Raw genomic sequence first — 19,911 nt, forward strand, 5'->3', positions numbered from 1 at the left:
CTACCACTTTAGGCACTTTAAATAAAAATGTATGCTTTAATTTTAGTTTAGGTTATACAGGGGTACCGCGCACAAATGCACATGATTTATGTATTTTGTGTTATCGGCCATTATGGTCGCGCTGCAGTCCTTTTTGTCCTCGGGTTATATAGTATATAGTTAAAAAATTGATTGTGTTTAATATGTATATATTGGGCAAACAAAGAAATTTGATTTGAAATAGACGATATTGGTTAAATATGCTCAATACTATGCATGTAACAACTCTCAACCTTTTTATAGTTTACATTGTAAATAACAAGGGAATTACGAAACCTAAAACCCATTAATCCATCAACTGAAACCGTCAGATACGAATTTATAAATAATTTTTCACGGTAATTCCTTCTTCAGCGTCAAAGCGAGCTAAACTACCATTTATATTGCTACCGGCAGCGGCGAGCAATATCTTATCTAGGTAGAAAAATATATAGAAATATAAAAAACGACAATAAGGAGAAAAAAAATGAATAAAAAAAGAAGAATTTACCGTGCGCCGAGTGTACAATTACGCCTTAGGCCGTATTCCGTTTCCGCTTTACACATGGCAGAACATACATTACAAATGCTACGGTGCTGTTCCCTATTTATAGGGAGCGGCAAACGATTCTCCCACGGTGATGATTATATAATGTATTATTGGCGGCTTTGTCCGCTCCAGCAACACCACCGTCATCATCATCATCAACATAATCCTTGGCCGCTACTGCTTGCTGCTTACTGCAAGAGTTCCCTCCACATGCAACAACAATAAGGAAGGAAAAAACCACCGTTCGGTTAATAAAAAAAATGCCCCAAAAATAAATTGTCCAATCGAACTTGTCGAGGCGGAACTCGAATTTTATTATTTTTCTTTTAAAATGGTTTTTAAGCGGTTTCCGAGTTCCGTCGTCCCGGTTTACCCATGTCGAAAATTAATTCAATTATTTTATCACTGTGTAACAAGGCAATTTGTATTAATGTTCGGTTTAATCGGCCGGTTTATATGAACATATGAACAGTTTAGTGTGGGCAGCATTTACATTATTTTTAAAGTTACAATTAAGGTTCGTAGGTAGAAGTAGTTTTTTTTCATTTGAGAGTAGTAAAACCACTTGGAAGTTCTAAAAGAGGTTCGGCCCAAAAAACTCGGATTTTCCAGTTTTTTTTTTGGTTCTTTCAAGATTATTGAAATGTTTCTATTTATTTATGTATTCAAATAATTAAATCCGACTTAACGCAAGCATTTGTTGTGTGAGCCCTCATATACAACTTTAGATCATTTGCAAACATAAGGCAATTTGTTTGAAGAAAACAAGATGATATAATAATAATAAGCTTTATTTCCAACAGGTTACAAAGGCCCAATTACAGGAAAATCAATTAAATATACCGGGCGACACAGAAAAAAAGGAACATCTACAGGTCAACCAAATAGTCGTGGCCTCTGAGAATCGGGTGCGCGGTAGCAAGACCACCAGTCCAGCTGGAGAGCTCATTTTTACTTGTGCGTTCGGAGTGTTTAGAGAGTTTACATCGGCGTATTAAAGTTTTGAAAATAGTGACCTTTCGTTCGTTTTTTTATTTTTAAAATGCCTTTTACAAGTAAAGTTACGAAAAAAGTGTTGAACGGTCAAAGTCGTGAGATAATTAGTAATGTGTTGAAGTTCATGCGAGCAGAAGCAGTTGCTGGTGAAGTTAGTACTCCTCTACAAAAGGTATGTTTTTAATTTTTTTCTCATAAATTTACTTTTGATTTCAAATAATGATAAGCTTTTATTATTTTTTGGTAAACTTTAACAATTTGACATTTCTAAATAAAGCTGTGGTTTAATTTATATTGATATTTTTGCAAAATTTGTATTATTTAACTCTTTTGCATAAACAAATTTCTACAGGATATTTCTCTTTTTTGCATTAAATTTAAAGTGCTGTATTAAGTTGCCTGACGCTGTTTTAAACGTTGTTACTGTGTGAAAAACTGATTCTTATTATCTGATCTTTTATCATTGTAATTAAAAAAAATGTTTCTATAAAATAATATAAAACATGTAAATATTCTATCGTCACCTAAAATAAAAAAAACTAATTTATCTCATAAAGGAATGACATTGGCAAATTTTTAAAAAATATGGAAACTTTAACACTGTTACAGCCGAAATTTATTTTTTATTAGCTTGCACCCTGTATATTACTTCTATGTTCTGCAAGTGTGATACATATTTAAAAAGAAAATTAAAAGGGCTTTAATGGAAAATTAAAATATGGCAGACAGATTTTTAAATAATAATTTCTTTTGAAGGTTCAAGACCGTGTTGCAGAGGCAACGGGCGTTTCCCTAAGGAGTATTCGCAGAATTAAGCAGGAGGCAACCCAAATGGAAACGAAGCAACAATGTTTTTAATACCCAAAAAAAGACGTCAAAAGAGAAAAACAAACACTCTTCTTGACGACGCTGATTTAGGAGTTTTGCGTAGAACCGTAATAAACCATTCACTTTCACGTTCACGTTGATCACAGAAAGAAGATCAAATTCACCATTCACGTCGATCACAGAAAAGACTGTCCCGACGTTAAAAACAGTACACAGCAAATTTGTAGAAGACACTGGCTATCATGGATGTAGAGAGACTTTGCGTAAAAGTATCCACAAAATTCCACAAAATTAGTTTTCGCTGGAGAAAATTTAGTAATAACCAGAAAATATTAATAGAACGTCAACCTATAAGATTGCTTAGAATAGAATTTCTGAGAAGGATGCGAAAGTATAGGGAGGAAAATCGCGACATAATTTACATGGACGCAAGGTATATTCATGCCTCCCATACGCACTTAAAAGGATCGAGTGATGAAAGTTCAGAGGGGATCAAAAAACCTATTGGAAAAGGACCACGCCTTATCATAGTACACGCAGGTGGAGAGAACGGATTTATCCTTAACGCATACATAAGGTGGAAATCAAACAGCACAAGTGGCGACTACCATCACGAGATGAATTTTGATAATTTTAAAAAAGAAGAAAGCGGAAATGCAAGACTGGTTACGATTAAGGGGAATACCTTATGATGATAATATGTAAAAGCCGCAACTATACAATTTAATAAAGCTGCATAAGCCGAAATATGAAATAGATGAACCCTTTAACGCAAAAGATCGCGAGGTATTACGGCTCCCTCCATATCATCCCGATTTAAATCCGATCGAGTTGGTTTGGGCTGAACTCAAAACATACGTGGCCAAAAAAAACATAAATTTTAACTTCAATGAAGTTATAAAATATTGTGATGCCTTTTTTGAAGAATTTTCTGCCGAAAAATGGAAATCTAGGTGTGAACGGGCCAAACGTTTTGAACAGGAATATTTAGAAAAAGAACCAACCATAGACCTAGTTGTCGAGCAGCTGATAATTAACTTGGATTCAACGAATAGTGATACAGAAAGTGACACTGAAGATGACGAAGATAGCGAATTGTCTGGAATGGAGGAACTTGACGAAGATGATGGATCACAAAGCTTAACTGTTGAAGAGGATAGAACCTATGTTAATTTATAAATGTTTGTTGTGTGTTCATAAATAATATTTTATTTCGTGAATTTGCATTTTATTTATCATCAACCACCCTGTATATAGTTTTAAATATTTTTATAACTGGAGAAAAATAATGTAATAAAAAACGTGATTTTAAGAAAAAAACATTTTTTTAAAATATGTAAACCAATATAGTAAACGGATGTTTAAAAACACCTACAGATTAATATTTAATATAACAAAGTTTTTTTAACCTGCGATGGCGTAGTATTGGACGCCATCTGAAATATTTATATAAAACGAATGTTATTGTAAATACTTAACCAGGTTTAAAGAAAATCACATTATAAGTCTGATCACTACTACTATTCTATCTAAAACATTTTCGATATACTTTTTTTTTGTGCCATGCAACATTTGTAAAAAAATATACAATTGTAAATATTTAACTGTTCGTATGGTGTACATATAAATATACCATTATCTCATAATTACTAAATAGTAATATGTAATTAGTAATAAATATTATTTAACGTAGTATATCAAATATTTATGTAACTAACATGAACAAAATATGCAGGGTGTAAACACAGCACATCCTGCCTAAAGTATTAATTTTCTTTTCTTCGTCTCTATTGCACACACTGGCTTTTTCACTCCTTCGTTTGCGTATCTCAGAGGCCACGTTTATTTGGTTGGCCTGTAATACCATTTTAATTTTTCAAGATAAACGAATGAAATTTGGTATATCGATAGAATCACTCCGGTTTAATAGGAAGTGACACTAACTTTCTTATTTTAAAGTACCCCACTTGGTATATTTTTACGTATTTCGATAAAAAATTATATTATGAAAACAATGATACTATATTTTCTACTTTTCGTTTTATACTCATAGAAAAAATCTTTTTTTTTTAAATTTTAAAATAGGGTGCTATGACTGCGTTAAAAAATTTAATTTTTAATCAAGTAATCACGAAAAAATAGTTTTCATTGCATTTTATAGCTTACATCCTTAACACGCCTATTTAAAATGTCAAAACCATTAATTTTAGCCTTTAATTTATTTTTTTAAATAGCACATTATTGGGAACAAACACTTTTGAAATGCGGTTCCTTTTTCCCAATAATTTGATATGATTATTTTTTAAATCGGTTGATAAATAAGCTCAAAAGAAGAAAAAACCTGACTTTGATTGCTTGAATAGGCTGTATTTTGACGCGTTCTTCAATTATTATTCAATTGACATAATACATGACATCTTGTTAAGCGCAATTATTCTTTGTTATTTGAATAATCTTGCTAATATTTGAAATATTTACCAATAAAGAAAAAGTTGATATGCATTTCGGGGAGATTCATCTTCTTGGTTTGCTTCCTATCTGCAAGATCGGCAACGAGTGCTTGTAGGATCTAAGTATCACCTTGGGAGTTCCTCAGGGTTCAGTTTTGTGGCCTATACTTTTTCTCCTATACATAAATGATCTTACCAATTTTAATGTACGGGGGAAATTTACTCTATTTGCCGATGATACCACACTTCTTTGGCACAGCCCAGACACAGATACTCTGCGAACTACATTAGCAACTGATCTTCAGGCAGTAAATCTCTGGTTTGAATCAAACTTGCTGTCACTAAATCCTCAAAAAACCAAATTATTGTGTTTTAAGTGTGCTCTAGACCACGTGCCTTTTTCTAATTCAGTAGTTCATCAGTTTGATAATACAAAATTTTTGGGTATATTCATTGACACAGAACTCAGATTTGAAGAGCATATCCTCGGTACTTGCAAAAAGGTGTCTGCAAGTTGTTTTGCAGTCAGAGTGGCTACCCTGGAGCTTGCCATGGAGTTCGAAAGATCTGTATATTTTTCATTAATTGAATCCCACCTTAGGTATGCCATTTGCTTCTGGGGTAATGCAGCTGCCTACCTTCTACAAATGCTGCTTGTTTTACAGAAGCGTGCTGTACGTTACATCTGTGGGGCTAAACCAAGAGATTCCCGCCCATTATTTGTTAGGCTGGGCATGCACACTGTCTTCTCCTTCTACATTCGGGAAGTGGCCTGATTACTTTTTGCAAATCGCTTTAAATTTATAACCCCAAATCCAAGATACTTCTTTCTTCCAATCCCCTCCTCCAAATTAACTAAAAAATCAATTTTCTACGAGGGAATCAAAATTTTCAATCGTTTACCAGGTGGAATAAGGGAGGCAACATGTATTGACACTTTTAAACGTAAATTGAAAATACTTTTGACCGAAAAATGTTACTATTCACTGGATGAATACTACGTCGACACATTCTAATTTTCCCTAAGTGTAAGTTTACAGTATTTGAATTTTATTTGATTTGTTTGTATGGTTAGAATTATTTGCTGTCTTATACTTGAGGGGATAATTGTGGAATTTTAATTTACTTTTTATGTATTTTTTTTCTGCTGTTCTTATGTATTGTTTTCTGATGTTTTTTTTAGAACTCGAGTGTGTATGGGGTGTAGTGGTTAAGTTTAGTGGTAGTAATTTAAGGTAGCTTTGTTTAGAACAATTTTTCTTTGTTAATAACAATAAAGCATGTTTTTTTATGCCGTACGCTAAATTCCCGCGTATACATTAGACAGGAAGGTGGTCATTTCGAACAATACATGTAAAAATTTTATATTAAAATAATTTGTAAACCTCATTTTTTTTTACCGTTTGTGTGTATCTATGTTATGCTATGACTTTGATAAGGTTTGATTGAAAATATTATTGCATTTGATTTACACAGAGCTAGGTTATGCTTATATGAGAGCCCTCGTTTATTTGTTCCTTCACCCACTTTCCAACATAAAAAATAAATTCCAATATAAAAATAGTAAGGCTTTGTCTAAGTTGAATTAATCTTTAGAGCAGGAAATTTATAAGCTTTATACAATGTTGAGTAATAAATAGGGCCGAAACAAAGTTTGGGTTTATTTAACTAGTTGATATGTAATTGATCCAGTTTTAGGTAAATTTCTATACCAACATGTGGTGATAACTTAGAATTAAGTGTGAGAAAGATTGAGTAAAAGGTCAATATTTTCAGACATCAAAGGTGTTCTCAAAACTTATATATTTTAGCTCAACATTATTTCGATTAGGGCTCGGAATTTTGGAAAATTATGTATTCGAATACTCACTTCGTTTTTTTTTTTGAATATTTGAATTATTCACTATTCGAATAATCATACAAATATTCGAATATATTTGAATATTCAAATATTTGAATACTTGAGTAATTAATAGATATATTTAAATAAAGGAAACCTCTCATACAAAATATCTTGGGATATACCCTGACGAAATTTTAATTCGCATATACATACTTAATGTCTATTTTATAAATTTTAGATAAAAGTGACATCATATATTAACTCAGTCAATTCAAAGATACAGAATTTTAGTATGGGGAGAATTATACAAGGTGTCCGGAAGCTAGATGCAATCCTTTAAGGGGGTGATAGCTGACTTAATTTCAAACATTTTAAGCTAAATATGTGTAGGTCGAAATTTGTTTATAAATTTTTTATGGGAATTTTTTCTCAAGAAATACCAAAATTTCACACTTAAACGGTAATAGAGCGCAAGTTACAATTAGTATCGGAGTTTTAAAGTTTATTTTGTTTTGTCTAATGTGTATTAATAAAAATACGATCAATTCCAAGCTTCTGTGTAAACTTATAGAAAAAATAGAGACATTGAAACTTTTTAGTGCGGTGCGAATCGATTTTTTCCAGTCGCCTTCCGTCCAGCTTTTTTAATATACTAATTACAGTAATACTAATTACTAATATATTTTAGTGGTCAAACCACTCAAATCGAGCAAGAGATACTTACACAATGATTTGTGAATGATGCTTATTTCTTAAGTGATTCCATAAATTGCTTGTTCCTGTCTTGTTCTTGACATTATACAAACAAAATTTGCATTCAACGGGATCATCCGTTCTATTAAAATATTGCCAAATTTTGCTTTTCGAACTCATATTGACTTACTACTAGACTTACTGTTAATTAAGTCAAATAATTTAAAATTAACCCTTATACAGTACTTAATCGTTCGCTTTTATACAACCAGAGTCAAATACAACTAGTACAACTACGCCGTGCCGTGCCACGTGGAAATCTGGAAAGTTGAAATATTAAATGTTCCCAAGAACGATAACCGCCCGTAGCTTGTATGCAAAGAGAAGAAAAGATTAATTTTTTTGAGTATTTAAATACTCAAATATTTGAATACTTGAATATTCAAATTATCGAATATGCGAATATTCGAGTATTCAAATATTCGAATATTTGTTAAAATGAATAAATTTTTTTGCAAAAACTCGATATTTGAATATTCGAATATTTAAATATTCGAACAAACCGAGTTTGATTCCGAGCCTTAATTTCAATTGCCTGGAAAATTTAAATTTTTATTCTAGGCAGTTGGCTTCTATAATACTTCAATAAAATAATTCATTAAAAAAATGTGATTCGTATGCACTTAATTTATGCATTAAATCTACATTTCTTTAATTAGGTTTGCATTAGAAAGGAATTAATTCGTTGACTTCTTGATGTTCAAGATAATTACTGTTCAAATGTTAAGAAAAATTTAGTTTTTAGTCCAGGCAATTGATCCCGATCTCCTTTAATTGCCTAACAATTCATAAAAAAAAATAAAAGTCCTATTTCCTTAATTAGGTTTGCATTAGTAAAAAGAGTCTCAAACGTTCACCACTACGATAATGATGGTCAAGTATCTGAAAAAACGTCTTTTTGTAATTCCTTGCATTTGATCCTGATAATTCTTCAACTGTGTAGTATTAAGACATTGAAAAAAATATTGCATTGACAAATTTGTTCTTTTATTCTCAAATAAGCCGTTTGACAAAATATGATGTGTTGTCGGTTGAAAAAATAGGCAGGCATATCATTACAATGCTTCCTGTTCATTCATTTTTGTTAATTAGGTTTTTTTCTTCTTATGGGCTTATTTATCAACCGATTTAAAAAATAATCATATCAATTTTTTGGAAAAAGAAACCGCTTTTAAAAAGTGGTTGTTCCCAATAATGTGCTATTTAAAAATATAAAGTTAATGCCAAAATTAATGGTTTGGACATTTTAAATAGGCGTGTAAAAGATTTAAGCCATAAAATGCAATGAAAACTATTTTTTCGTGATTACTTGATTAAAAATTAAAACTTTTGACGCATTAATGGCACCCTATTTTAAAATTTAAAAAAAATATTTTTTCCCACACCCTTGAAATCTTTGCACTCAATTTCGAATCACCGTGTATAATTATAAGGGACATATTCAAAATTATAAAAAGTGGCTTAAAAAAAAACTTTTAATTCACTATTTAAAAAACAAATAAGAATTTGTATATAGCACCCATTTAAATTATGCACTAATTCCTACATTAATAAACTTTTAAATGAACTTATCAATATTTTCCAGAAAAATCTTCAAGGGTCTCAAAAAAAAAAACTTAATTAACCCCCGTACTTAACCACAAGGAAAAACCCACTTGAAAAGCACCTTTTACAGCCCGAACGCTGTTACAGGCGCACCTTGTATGAGAAAAATTTATTTCGTATTGGTCTTACGGATACGGGGTGTCGACTACCTGTCTCTCGATAATTAAGGTTACGCCTTCTTAACATTTCAGTGAAACTGAAAGTTTTCAACCCTCCCTTGTAATTAACTTTACTTGTTACGTTCGCGTCTTCCTGTTCTTGTCTGACCTATACGTGGATTAAGATGAGAATTTTTTAACCTTCTTTAGATCAATCTGCAGTCGTGTAATGAGTGTGATAACATTATTATCTTGGCAGCGATTTGAAAGGTATTGTTGATATTGAAAATTGTAATAATAAATGATTTATATCAGCAGTACACTCGCAAAAAAAAATCCATTATCTGTTTGTAAATGAGAAAATCTCGGAAAATATGGATAAAATGGGCTTGGAATTGAGAAATGACTTATCTCAGAAGTGAGTGACTTAAACACAAAAAAATCATCCTAAAATTATTAAAATATTTATCTTAATAAAGTTATGCCAATGCAAAAATATCGATTAATCTTAGGTGGGATCTTCTATCTCAGCAGTAATTTAAGACCAAAAATTACCCTAATAAATTATTTTTTATCTGACAATCTCTTTTTTAATTGTCCCTCGACAAAACTTGCGATAACTTCTGTTCTATTTTAGCTATATGGAATATTTAAACAGTTTTGGATAGGGAAAGATTAAAGGTACATTTTATTTTTTTATACTTTTTTTAAGAAATTATTAGATTTTGAGATATCTCAAGAAGTTGGCCTCGATAGTCTCTTTTTTGATTGTCCCTTAACAAAATGTGTGGTAGCTTTTTTTCTGTTATAGGTAGGAAGATGATTTAAGCAGTGTTGGATAGGAAAAGTTTAAGGGTACATTTTGCTTTTCATACTCTTTTTAAAAAATTATTAGATTTTGAGGTATCCTCGAAAGTTGGGTCCGACCGTCTCTTCTCCGATTGTTTCTCAACAAAATTTGTCATAACATCTGTTATAATTTAGCTATAAACATTATTTAAACAGTGCTGGGTAGGAAATACTTAAGGGCATATTTTGTTTTCCTATACTTTTTTTGAGAAATGATTAGATTTTGAGATATCCTCGATAGTTGGGTCCGACAGTCTTTTCTCCGATTGAGTCTCAACAAAATTTGCCATAACTTCTGTTCTAATTTAGATAAAAAGATTTTTTAAGCAGTGTTGGGTAAGGAAAGATCTAGGGTACATTTTATTTTTCTATACTTTTCTTGAGAGATTATTAGATTTTGAGATATCCTCGGAAGTTAGGTCCGACAGTCTCTTCCCTGATTGTCTCTCAACAAAATTTGCAATAACTTCTTTTCTATTTTAACTAAAATGATTATTTAAATAGTGTTGGGTAGGGAAATATTGGGAGTATATTTCGTCTTCTTACACTTTTTCTGAAAAATTATTAGATTTTGAGATATCCTCGAAAGTTGGGTCCGACCGTCTCTTCTCCGATTGTCTCTCAACAAAATTTGCCATAACTTTTGTTTTAATTTAGCTATAAACATTATTTAAACAGTGTTGAGTAGAAAATACTTAAGGGCTTATTTCGTGTTTTCACACTTTTTTTGAGAGATTACTAGATTTTGAGATATCCTCGAAAGTTGGATCCGACAGTCTTTTCTCCGATTGATTCTCAACAAAATTTGCAATAACTTCTTTTCTATTTTAACTAAAATGATTATTTAAATAGTGTTGGGTAAGAAAATATTGAGAGTATATTTCGTCTTCTTAAACTTTTTTTGAAAAATTATTAGATTTTGAGATATCTTCGAAAGTTGCGTCCGACCGTCTCTTCTCCGATTGTCTCTCAACAAAATTTGCCATAACTTTTGTTTTAATTTAGCTATAAACATTATTTAAACAGTGTTGGGTAGGAAATACTTAAGAGCATATTTTATTTTCCTTTACTTTTTTTGAGTAATTAATAGATTTTGAGATATCCTTGAAAGTTGGATCCGACAGTCTCTTCTCTGATTGTCTCTCAACAAAATTTGCAATAACTTCTTTTCTATTTTAGCTAAATAGATTATTTAAATAGTGTTGAGTAAAAAAAGATTTAGGGTACATTTTGTCTTTTTATACTTTTCTTGAGAGATTATTAAATTTTGAGATATCCTCGAAAGTTAGGTCCGACAGACTCTTCTCTGATTGTCTCTCAACAAAATTTGTAATAATTTCTTTTCTATTTTAACTGAAATAATTATTTAAATAGTGTTGGATAAGGAAATATTAAAAGTGCATTTCATCTTCTTACACTTTTTTTGAAAAATTACTAGATTTTGAGATATCCTCGAAAGTTGCGTCCGACCGTCTCTTCTCCGATTATTTCTCAACAAAATTTGCCATAACTTCTGTTCTAATTTAGCTATAAACATTATTTAAACAGTGTTGGATAGGAAATACTTAAATGCATATTTTGTTTTCCTATACTTTTTTTGAGAACCTGTTAAATTTTGAGATATCCTTGAAAGTTAGGTCCGACAGTCGCTTCTCCGATTGCTTCTCAACAAAATTTACTATAACTTTTGTTCTAATTTACCTATAAATATTATTTAAACAGTGTTGGGTGGGAAATGTCTAAGAGCATATTTTATTTTCCCACACTTTTCTTGAGAAATTATTAAATTTTGAGATATCTCTTAAAATTGGTCCCGAGAGTCTCTTCTCTGATTGTCCCTTAACAAAATGTACAGTAATTCATCAAATTTAATAAAATCCTCTATGTCACTTTTGTTATAAGTTTGCTTGGACATGATAAAATTCTAGCAGCAATTTTTTAAGGATATTGGTTCAAAATCGAACGTTATATCCTGTAAAAGATTGTGTATCTTTTGCCTGAGTTCCCCTAGAAGTAATGACTATACAAAATCAATTTTTCACAATAAAAATATGAAAATTAATTATCATACTTGTCAAAGAATGGTTATCGATCCATGTAACGTTCCTGAACAATGGTCTGAAAACAGAAAACAATTCCAGTTGCCGGTAGAGTGAAGGTGACCTTACGATCGTAGATTAGAAAAAAAACTGCTGCATGCACACATACACACAGAGAGAGAGAAAATGAAATAATAATAATTACATAATCCCCGCTGACTCATCAGAAAATAAATGAAGAGATCTCCTTTAATCTTTTAGTTATAAACAATCACTTTATCGTCGAATCTTATACGGAAAAAAAATTATGAGGAAACGTGCAGTAACTGCACTAAATACTTGAAGCATGAAAATATATAGTGGACTAAAGCCTTGTGGCTATCGTGTAGATTAATTCTTTTTACCTTTTGCCGTATTAATATTTATTTGCATATCTAATATAAGGCAAGATAAAATAATAATTAACATTGCTGCATGTCAACTCACAAAATAGCATTTGATCTAGTTAAACCGTGAAACAAGCAAAAAATCCACTGAAAGTTAATTTATTACGTTTATATCATTTAATGACAGGCTTTTATGCCGTGCAATTTCCATTCTGAATGAAAAATTTTCAATACGGTTTAGTTCTGGTCTACCTGCTGGCAATAAGTTGTGTGTGTGTGTTGCTGTTTTTTTTTTAAATTTGTTTAAAAACTCGATTGTTTTTAAAACAAAGTGCGTCTAGTAATCACCGTCACCTGCATAATTTATAAGGCTGACAAAGTGTCCTCTATATGGCGAACGACACGCGGAATGTACATTTATTTTTTTTTATTATCGATTTCTTGGTAGTCCTGAATATTGCGAATGTTATGCGCACTTTGGATGTACGAAATTTTATTTAAATAATATTTAAATTTATAATAATAATAATGATAATTCGTATTTTTTAGTAAAACAAAACAAGCAAAAGTCAAAGTAAAAAATGAAATAAAATATTCTTTGACTATTTATCAACAAAGTCTTTTAATTTGCTTCCAATATGGTGAAAAAAGATTAAAACGTATTTTTGTAAATTATGATTAATTTACTTAATGAATGAATTAAAATTGTGCCTATTTCGTTGCTCTTCCTTCTTTTCTTTTTCTTATAATTTAGTTACTAAAGTATAGCCTTGTATTTTAGTAGCAGAATTATGGTGTATATATGAAAAAAAGCATAATTATCATTTAAGATGCATACAGGTGTTCTCACCTAAGCGGCTATGGAACTCAGCAATTTATAATATATTATAATAAAAACTTTATACTGTAAAAGATTATTGTAATTATTTTATGATAATAAAGTATACTGCATTTCAAAAAGGTAGAGAGTAATAAAATGTAAATTTCCGAAAGTTCGGTGCTTATTTATGGGCCTCGGTACACTGATAAATGAATAAGGCTAGAAAAAATGTAGGATTTAAACGTTTTAAGACGAGTACATGTACATGATGTTTTTTTCCAGGCAATTGAACAAACTTTGTTTCTCATCTGCCTTGACTAAACTCAATAAAATTAATTTTATCTTATAAATCAGCCAATATCTAAACATCTGGCGATTAAAATGGTATCATAAGAATCATAAGATTCCTCAAATGATTCTTCAACTATAATAGTTAAAGAAATCAGTGAAATTCTTGCAGTAAATGATAGAGATATTAAAAGTCTTATTACAGGAGTGCCTTTACTTAATAAAATCATATTTTTTCTATAAATCCGCTAATATTTAAGCACCTGATGATCAATCGTACCATTCTTGAATCATGGGATTCCTTCAATGATTCTTCAACTATAATTTAAGAAAGTAGTGAAATTCTTGAAGTTGATGATAGAGATATTGAAAGTTTTATTACAAGTGTGCCAGTACTCAATAAAATTATTCATCCCTTATATGTAAATAGTCAACGTTTAAATACTTAATGAACGAATTGTGATTCTTGTAGTAGATGATATATGAGATAATGAAAGATTTATCACAAAAGTGCCTCTACTCAATAAAATCATTAATCACTTGTCAATTAGCCAATATTTAGGCACCTGGTGATCAAAATGGTATCATAATAATAATCATAAGATTCCTCGAATGATTCTTCAACTATAATAGTTAAAGAAATGAGTGAAACTCTTGCAGGTGAGGATGAGACATTGAAAGATTTATCATAGGAGTGCCTGTACTCTATAAAATCATATTTTTCTTGTAAATCAGGCAATATTTTAGCATCTGATGATCAAAATGAAATCATTCTTGAATTATGGGATTCCTGCAATGATTTTTTAACTATAATTGAAGAAATCAGTGAAATTCTTGCAGTAGATGATGAGATATTAAAAGATTCATCACAGAAGTGCCGGTACTCAATAAAATTATCCATTTCTCGTAAATCAGCCAACATCTAAGCACCTGATAACCAAAATAGTATCATTCTTGAATTATTGGACTACTTGAATAATTCTGCGACTCTAACTGAAGAAATCATTGATTTTTTTGCAGTAGACTATGAGATATTGAAAGATTCATCACAGGAGTGTCTGTACTCAATAAAATGAATTGCGTATACTGCATTTCAAATAGGTAGAGAGTAATTAAATATAAATTTCCGAGAGTTTTGTGGTCATTCATGGGCGTAGGTAAATTCAACACATACCTAGTTATTGAATAGCCATATAAAAAGGTAGGTTTGGTTTGAACGCTATAAAAAGGGTACTGGGAGGTGCGATTTTTAAATGTAACACATATGAGCCTATTATTTAATATACTAATTTCGCAGCTAATGAAAATAATGGTAACACTAACACATGTTATCCTTTAACTGACAAAAAAACAAAATGACGTTTTTTTCCAGGCAATTGAAAACTTTGTTTCTCGTCTACCTTAACTAAACACTGTACTCAATAAAATCAATCTCTAGTAAATCAGGTAATAGCTAAACATTTGGTGATCAAAATGGGATGATTCTTAAATTATGATACTCCTCGAATGATTTTTTAACTACTGTTTAAGAAATCATTAAAATTCTGTCAGGAGATTATGAGATATAGAAGGATTTATCACAGGAGTGCCTTTACTCAATAAAATAATATTTCTTTTGTAAATCAGCCAATATCTAAGCACCTAATAATCAAAATAGTATCATTCTTGAATTATTGACTCCTTGAATAATTCTTCGACTCTAACTGAAGAAATCATTAAAATTGCATTTTGCAGTAAACTATAATGAATATATGAAAGTATGAGATATTAAAAGATTCATCACAGGAGTGTCTGTACTCAATAAAATGAATTGTGACCCAGACAATTGAGGTTGTTTCTTGTTGTTTCCCCAGACAGTAAAAAATTACCGCTGCTTTTTACTCTCTATCTATTTGAAATAGACTATATGTAGTAGTATCAAAGAGGTAGTTAGTAGTATATTTGGATTAATCTTAGGCCATTGGATAAAAGAATTTTACTAAATAAACGGTTTCTTTACTTTAGACAGTTGATTATTTAATTTTAAATTTTAGGCAGTTAAATTTTATTAAATTAAAGCCGGTTAAGATCTACATCTTCTTTTTATTTGAAAGTGTCGACTTTTCACAAGTTATATCTATACTTTGATAAAGTAATAATTTAAATTATTTATGAATTACACGAATAAATTACTTGTATTGTAAATGCTATTTTAGTTGGCTCTTTTCTGATCTCGTTTCTCGACATTATTACACACTTTAAAACGTATTAATTTCAGTCAGTTATCGTCATTGTTCTTTTTTTTCCAGTCAGTTGAAATTATTTTTTGTTTCTTTCCTGCAGTTAAAAAACAGGAAAAACTACTTTCTAATTAACCAATGTTCATGAACAATAAATAAATAAATAATGCCTTTAATTTAAAAAGTTTTACAAGAATAATGTATGAATTAAATAGAGTTATAAGAGCATTCAATTTTTTCAAACAGAATACTAATAGATGATTTTTTTAAAGCAAATAATTCAAGTAGCACAAAAGTATAGTAAGTATAAATATCGTTTGAAAAACAGCGATATAAGCAAAAGATTCCACTCGATTTAAAAAATGCAACATAAAAGTAATGAAACACATTATTATGTTTAAAAAAGAAGTTTTTTCATACGTCATATATAAGTCATTAAATAGCGATGAGGATTCATGAGATCCATAAATCCTCAAAAGGGTGATTTAAAGGTCAAAAAGTGCATTTTCTCGGTTTCTACCGTATTTCATAGTCCAGGCACGTCTGAAATCATCTTGAATTTTTTCTTTTTTTACTTCATAGCGATTTTCAAGGATTCACGAGTCACAGATGGGTTTAAGGCTTAAAAACTGAATAAAAAGTCAATTTTTCTGGGTCTTACCACATTTCATGGTCCAGGCACACCTTAAATCGTCTTGAAATTTCCTTTTTCTTAACTATTTAAAGTCACTAGAGACGTGAAATATCATTTCATAGCGATCCTCAAGGATCCATTAATCTCAGATGGGTTTAAAGGTCAAAAAATGGTTAAAAAGTGCATTTTTTCGGTTTCTACCGCATTTCATAGTCCAGGGCCGCCTTGGATCATCTTGAAATTCCTCTTTTCTTAAGTAGTTAAAGCCAGTAGAGATGTGAAAAATTATTTTACAGTGATCGTCAAAGATTCATGTTTCTCATGTAGGTTTAAAGTTAAAAAAGTCGGTAAAAAGTGAATTTTTTCGATTTCTATCGCATTTCATGGTCCAGGCACATCTTAAATCATCTTAAAATTCTTCTTTTCTTAAAAAGTTAACCCCACTTAAGACGTAAGGTCTCATTTTACGGTGATCGTCAAAGATCCATGGATCTCAGATGGGTTTAAAGGTCAAAAAGTGGGTAAAAAGTGCATTTTTTCAGTTTCTACAATATTTCACGCTTTTCTCATTTCATTTATCTATCATTGCTTAAATCCTTGATTTTTTGATTTCCTATTTACTTTTAATCTCTATAGACAATATAGACTATTACAAATAATCAATATGAGAAACTGAAGCCTGAAATTAATTTAAAAAAATTACTTCATCTGCCTGGAAGTAACAAAAAAGTACCAAAAAATTACCAAAACTCTCCGAAAAAATCCAGTTGCCTTAAAAAAAGGAAAAAACAGGAAATTCATATTTAATTTCTCTATTATTGCCTGAATTCTTGATTTTTTTATTTTCCTATTTACTTTTAATCCGTATAGATTCTTAGATATAATCAGTATGAAAAAAATACGATCTTAAATTAATTAAAAATTACCTTAACTGCCTAAAAGTACCAGAAAATACCGAAAAAAATTATTGAGAACTCGAGTTTTTTTTTAAATAAATATCTAACTCCCTGGAATAAATCCTAGTACCCGGAAAAAAGGAAATATTGAACGATCCTTATTGAATTGTTGTATTACTGCCTGAATCCTTTTGATTTTTTTATTTCTTATTTACCTTTAATCCCTAGATAATATAGATCCTCAAATTTAATTACGATGAAAAAATTGTAACCTAAAATTAATAAAAAATTACGCCCACTGCTTGAAAGTAACAAAAAATTTAATTTAATTTTCCGAAAAAATCCAGTTGCCTTGAAGAAACGAAAAATTAGGAAATCCCTATTTTACTTCTCTATTATTGCCTGAATTCTTGATTTTTTGACTTTCCATTAACTTTTAATCGCTATAGAGAAGTTAATTAAAAATTGCCTCAATTGTCTGGAAGTAACAGAAAATTACCGAAAAAAAAATTATGAAACTCCCTGGAATAAATCCTAGGGCCTGTAAGAAAGGAAATATTCAGAAATCCTTCTTTAATTTTGTCTAATTGATTTTTTGATCACCTATTCACTTTTAATCCCTTTAGACGCCTAAATGTAATTAATATGAAAAAGTTCTATGACATCAAATTAAAAAAGAAATTACTTGCAAAAATTCCTTGAACCTCATTCTATTTCTCAACCATTGCCTTTTAATAAACCTAAACTTTCAAATATGAATAAAATAAGGGGATTACCAATTGAAAACTAGATACAAATGGTTAACTTTATTGACACATTGCAAACATGCATTTTTTCGGTTTCTACCGCATTTCATGGTCCAGGCATTCCGTTAATCATCCTAAAAATTTTCCTTTTTTGAGTAGTTGAACCCACTAGAGACGTAAAGCATCATTTCATAGCGACACTCAAGGATTCATGGCACTCAGATGGATTTAAAGGTCAAAAAGTAGGTAAAAAACGCATTTTTTCAGTTTCTACAACATTTCACGCTCTTCGATTTCCAATAATTTAAAGGGCATTATATTGTAAAAGAAAACAGTTAAAATACACTTTGTTGTTTGAGGATAATTAGCTGAATAAATGCTCTTATATAAACAATATGTATTGCATTACAAAAAATTAATCTCTCTCGAATTGATGACGGGATTCTTTAATATTAAAAAAAAAATGCAAATATGAGTTACCATCATTTTGATCTAATTAATGTCCTTATCCCATATATCCCTTATGTTCCAAGGACTCGTTGGAAAAATGAAAAAACGACTAACTTCATTTCAATTCTCTATATACTTTCTATACTTTTAATTGGTATTCATTGAACCCATATACAAAATTTGCACCTTCTAATCCAAAATCCTTTTTTTTTTTAACAAAATATGCAAATCCAAAATTGCACAAATCGCGATTACATCAGTTTCCAATATTAATTAGCGTTGAAACGGGCGCGTGAGAAACGGACCATTTAACAGCACTGAAGACAACTAAGCAGCAAAACGATTTTGTAACAAAACAACAACACCCGTTTCTTCTTTATATATACTTACATATACATAATACGCCCGTTTACCTAAAACAAACTTACTGTTATTATAATTTCTCGTTAACCGCGTATCTATTACATTGATTACTTTATACATATATAAGAACTAAACTGATGGGATGTTTATTTACTCGTATTTAACCAGCACGTACATCAAGCTAAATTAACTTGTAAAAAGGTTTTTTTCCTGTCTCTCTCTCTCTCTCTCTCTCTTTCTCATTTATTGATTATAATCAATTTTGTGGTTGATCGTAAATGAAACGTCAAATTCCTTTTTAAATAAATAATTAATAATAGGGGTAAGAACCCTTGTAAAAAATATGCCAAAACGTCAAGTAGTGGTGAGGTTGAAAGCTCGCTCGTAACAGCACATAAGCGAGCACAAACGGGCCTAGCGGTGCATGGAATACGGGTATTTTAACGTATTTCAAAACGTTCACCGGAAGGAAGGTTACTTTTTATGTCCCGTTTAATAAAGCGGAAACGACATATTGCCAGTAAAGTATCTTCTGTTTGAAAAAACAGACATTTCCCTAAAGGTTCGTGGGTTTTAGTAGTTGTTTTACAACCCTTATCGTATGGAAAATATATGTGTCAATTAAGTTAAGCGTTTGTATCTAGTTTTCAATTGGTAGTCCCCTTCTTATTTTATTAATATTTAAATGTTTAAGTTTATTAAAAGGTCAATACAAGGCAGTGGTTGAGAAATAGAATAAGGTTCAAGTAATTTTTCCAAGTAATTTCTTTATTAATTTCATGTCATAGAACTTTTTCATATTAATTACATTTAGGCGTCTAAAGGGATTAAAAGTGAATAGGGGATCAAAAAATTAATTATACAAAATTAAAGAAGGATTTCTGAATATTTTCTTTCTTCCAGGCTCTAGGATTTATTCCAGGGATTTTTATAATTGGTTTTTCGGTAATTTTCTGTTACTTCCAGGCAATTGAGGCAATTTTTAATTAATTTCTCCGTAGTTAATGGAAAGTCAAAAAATCAAGAATTCAAGCAATAATAGAGAAGTGAAATAGGGATTTCCTAATTTTTCCTTTCTTC

General features: G+C 30.5%; 1 protein-coding gene across 2 annotated transcripts in view; it reads right to left on the reverse strand.

Annotated features, from left to right (window-relative positions):
- LOC126736877 (homeotic protein distal-less-like) overlaps positions 1–19,911 on the reverse strand; it is a 140,093-nt gene that overhangs the window by 51,319 nt on the left and 68,863 nt on the right. The gene's annotated exons all lie outside the window — the stretch shown is intronic.

The sequence above is a fragment of the Anthonomus grandis genome, chromosome 5 (genome assembly GCF_022605725.1).
Source record: "Anthonomus grandis grandis chromosome 5, icAntGran1.3, whole genome shotgun sequence".
In the NCBI taxonomy this organism is placed as follows: Eukaryota; Metazoa; Arthropoda; class Insecta; order Coleoptera; family Curculionidae; genus Anthonomus; species Anthonomus grandis.